This window comes from Amphimedon queenslandica, unplaced genomic scaffold (assembly GCF_000090795.2).
Source record: "Amphimedon queenslandica unplaced genomic scaffold, v1.1 AMPQUscaffold_13060, whole genome shotgun sequence".
NCBI lineage: Eukaryota > Metazoa > Porifera > Demospongiae > Haplosclerida > Niphatidae > Amphimedon > Amphimedon queenslandica.
This window is the reverse complement of record NW_003546704.1, coordinates 2,851-7,165: the sequence shown is the minus strand read 5'-3', so window position 1 is coordinate 7,165 and position 4,315 is coordinate 2,851. Positions and strand designations below refer to the sequence as shown.

Below are 4,315 nucleotides of genomic sequence, written 5' to 3'. Positions count from 1 at the left end.
TCACTAAACTTTAGCACAATTTTCATTTTCAAAGGAGATAATTTGGATTATGCATAAACTATGTACATGTACATATCAATACAAATGAAAGTAAAGGTACATGTACATGTATTACCGCTCACTCTGCTGTCAACTATCTTGAATTTTCCAAGTACATGTATGTACAGTATAGTCTGGGTATTCCTTCATTGAGTGAAGCGTTGTCTCAATGAATCAGTACATCTCAGTACATGTACCAGAATCAGGCCACACATTGCCTAGAAAGAAAGAAGAAGAAAATCATAAAAGCACAAAGCTCCAGTGCCAATTCCAAAAAGGATCACTGTACTGTAGCCCATGGTATTTTTCAAAAAATGGCCCTGAAATTACTCCCAATTTTTATTACATTTTCTGATACATATTGTTGTACTTATGCTATGTAGAAAGTTTGAGCTGATTCCGGTTTAAATTTTTTGAGTTATGACCGTTTTTAAAAATCGGCCAATTTCTGAAAATATCCCTGTACTATAGCCCATGGTATTTTTTTTAAATGGCCCCGAAATCACTTCTAATTTTTATTACATTTTCTGATACATATTATTGTACTTACGCTATGTAGAAAGTTTGAGCTGATTCTGGTTTAAATTTTTTGAGCTATGATCGTTTTTAAAAATCGGCCAATTCCTGAAAATATCCCTGTACTACAATGCATGACCCACGCTTCACTCCAAAATCAAATCAACTTTTCATTACATTTTCTGATACATATTGATGTACACATGTACTTAATTAAGTAGCAAATGCCATGCACATTCTGATACACATACATTTACAATTTTACATGTCGATTCATTATTAGTTAATATTACACATACATGTATAACTTACTCTTCCTTTCTCTTCATGGTTTGTGAGTATTACAACTGTCTCCACATTCTGTTCCACCAGAAATCATCAATAAAGTGAGAAACTGGATCCTAAGATGCATAATGTAGGCATTTTCCTTTTGATTTTCCTGAGAGAAGAAGAACAAATAGAGAATTAATCCTAAAATATTAAAGACCTAAATCCTTAAAGAGTAAAGACCACTCAAAATAAGTACATTAAAGCTACATGTAAGTAGCAGTTATAATTAATTCTTTTTTATACAAATTAACATCTTACGTCAATGTAGCACATGTAGTTTGTCTTGATATACATGTGTAATCTGACCCAGGGACATTAGGACTTTCAATTGTAATTTGACATTAGAATGATCATCTAAAAACAACAGTAACAACAACAAAAATAATAACAATAACAATAATAACAATGTGTGGAGGTGTTGTTTACAAGCTAATATGCTAGTGTACCTGTTCTTTAAAATAATGTACAACATACATTTAAATGTACGTGTGCATGTACATGTACAGAAATAACTCAAATTTTATGACAAATAGAGTACAATGTACATGTAGGTAGCCAATTTGTGGGAAAAAACCACAGACAAGTAATGAATCATAATACATGTAAATGCAATACATGCACATAATGCAGTCACATACCATTGGTATTCCAATCATTGATGTTAGGATCTGGTGATATGAGATGTTAAGCTGCACTTGTACATGTATGTGTTAGGACGACTGAAGGATCTGATAAAAGACAATAGAATGAAATACCAGGAGAGGCAAAGCAATGTGACCAAAGAGACCAGGATATAGTTTCAGCCAAAGGTGAGACATAACTACAGTGGGCTTTAGTAGGACACAGTGCCTGACTAGTCTCCAGGAAGTCTCACAGGCCTGTCACAGAAAAATCTGTCCCACCCAAATTTTGTCCCATGAGACAAAATATTTTATCCTAGGGCAAAATCTTTCAGAAATATTTTGTCCTAGGATAAAATTTTTCAGAAATATTTTGTCCTAGGCAAGCTTTTATTGTCCTACCATAGGACTAATTTTTTTGTCCTAGGACAAAATAATATATGAAATATTTTTGTCCTAGGACAAATTGTATCTGAAATATTTTATGCTATAGGATCATAATATTATGCATATATAGACTATTTTGATAAGGAAAATTTACTTAGCACTCAGTATTAATAATAATAATAATAATAATAATAATACATTTCATTATTGCACAATAATTGTCTTCATGCAACTTTTACAACAATTACATGACCAAACGTAGTCCTTATCAGTCCAAACATCTTCTGGTATTTGTTCACACTCTACATGATACCACTCCTTATATTAAGAACATTTTACCATTCTTCCTTCATTACTATAGGTTGTCTGCACAGGCAGTATATAGGTAACCTGTATTGTTTGGATAGTCCAGGGCATCTAGCTCTTAAACAAGTAGAAAACAAAGACATCACATTCTTTTCTAAGCATTATAAAAGATGAAAACGAAGCTTATGTGAAATATAGCTGCAAGAAGTTGGGTCTTAACCAGCACAAATTGACATTGCTAAAGCAAGGGCACATAAACCACAATCTTATTGTCCATTTTGCCTTAATTTGCATACTAGGAACAGTCACTTTAATTCCCTGTACTCGGTGCATTTCGGTATTGCTGCTATCTGCTCCCTGGTACGTTTATCAATACCATCGCTGGGCAAGCTTCATATATCAGTTTGTTATAATTGATGCTTTAAACTATTTAAAATACACAAAACACCTACACTATCATGATATAGTTGACCATTCAGTCATCTTGGTCTGGTAATACGGCGGTTCCCCATTTTGCACTGAAAACAAACTTTTCAGCTCTTTTCCATATCTGCCTCTTTCCATTGGCGGCGGAACAAAATTTATTTTGGGGGGGCTGAACATCAATTAAGTTATTAAAATGGGTGTGGTTTTATACAAAATGGCTGCTAATTTTACAAAAAATGGTGCTAATCTTTTATTGTTGGATTTAGAGTAGTTTTCTTGCCTTTTTCTTTAAATAAAATGAAGAGATGATGAATGCAGGTCTAATTTTACTGATAAAAGTCAGTTTTATTTTCTTTGTTAGTCAGTTGCAGAAAATTTCTGGGGGGGGGCTCAGCCCCTCCTGTTTCAAGACTGGGGGGGCTTTAGCCCCCTCTGCCCCCCCTGTTCCGCCGCCTATGCCTCTTTCTGTTAGCACTACAACCTTCTGGACACTTTCTATCAGCTAAATACACAGCTGCCTTCTCCACAAGATCATCCTCTTAATTCTTTCCTGGGTTCTTTACTCCGCGGTTCTTCACAGTCTGTCATCCTTCTTCGATCTGAAATCTTCTTCTACGTACTTTGAACGTATAATAAAGGGTCCCACATGCTTTGTACTTGGATTCCATAGATAAATAATTAAGGAACAAAGTCGAATACAAAGATTTACAGTTCCTTTACACTTTTCTTTTGGTAGGACAAAAAATTGCTGACGCGGACATAAAATATCACGTGATATTTCTATCCTAGGATAAATTTTCACGGGGGACAATTTTTTCGTGACAGGCCATTGTTTGGATGTGGGAGGTCATCAAACCGGCAGGGATGTGTGGAGTTCGTGACACGTTTGGTGCTAAGTTTCTTCACCTCCTCGAGCTCAAACTGAGGACATTAACTTGGTTCATTCAGAAAGAAGGGAAGAAAGCTGGTGAAGGCTCCGGTGCTGCTCGAGTGTAGCATCTATGATTGCAGTGCACTGATTGCCTGAGCCACGTGGGGAGGAAGGTATGGCCATGTCGAGGTGGAGCTACTCATGTATATAGACCGGATGTTAAATGAAATTCAAATTCTAAGTTCAGTAGTGCTGCAGGACCATAGATATGCAGGAACCAAATGCAATAGCATTTGATTGTGTCATTGTAAGTGTTTACTGATGATTCATTTAAGGATCATTACAGCACCATGAGAATCTTGTAATTATTGAATGGAATTTGCTAGCATAAAACCTAAACCTACAAAACTTGTCAATGACTATTAATGCACTCACAAAATTTTGTTTTTTCACTAATTGTATAACATTATTCTTTAACAAGCTACAGTAAAACTAGGGGAGCATTTTAACAGTTTTTAAGGAGCATTCATTGCCGCACAGGTTCATAAATATCATCAGGTGATATTTGACAATCTGCATATGCTTCTTCATTTTCTTCATTTGATTTTTTCTTGTGAATTTTGTAAGGTTCACAGACTTGCATTGGAATATTATCATCACTCCTATTATTATATTTGGTAAAAGGCAAGTCATAAAATAATAAGCTAACTTTGTTTGTTTATTAGTAGCATATGAACTCTTCTTTCTAAAGGCAAAACAATGAATTTTACTGATTAATATTGTAAACTATACACTTATGAAGTAATTGATATGAATAATA

The 4,315-nt window shown here is 34.7% G+C and overlaps 1 long non-coding RNA gene across 1 annotated transcript; it reads right to left on the bottom strand.

The window, feature by feature from the left end:
• Window positions 1-891: 891 nt before the first annotated feature.
• On the bottom strand, window positions 892-1,564 carry LOC109585451 (uncharacterized). The gene is made up of 3 exons (XR_002186502.1): window positions 1,524-1,564; window positions 1,144-1,239; window positions 892-994 (listed from the first exon to the last, which is right to left on the bottom strand). It is a non-coding gene; the product is annotated as an uncharacterized LOC109585451 (long non-coding RNA).
• Window positions 1,565-4,315: the final 2,751 nt, after the last annotated feature.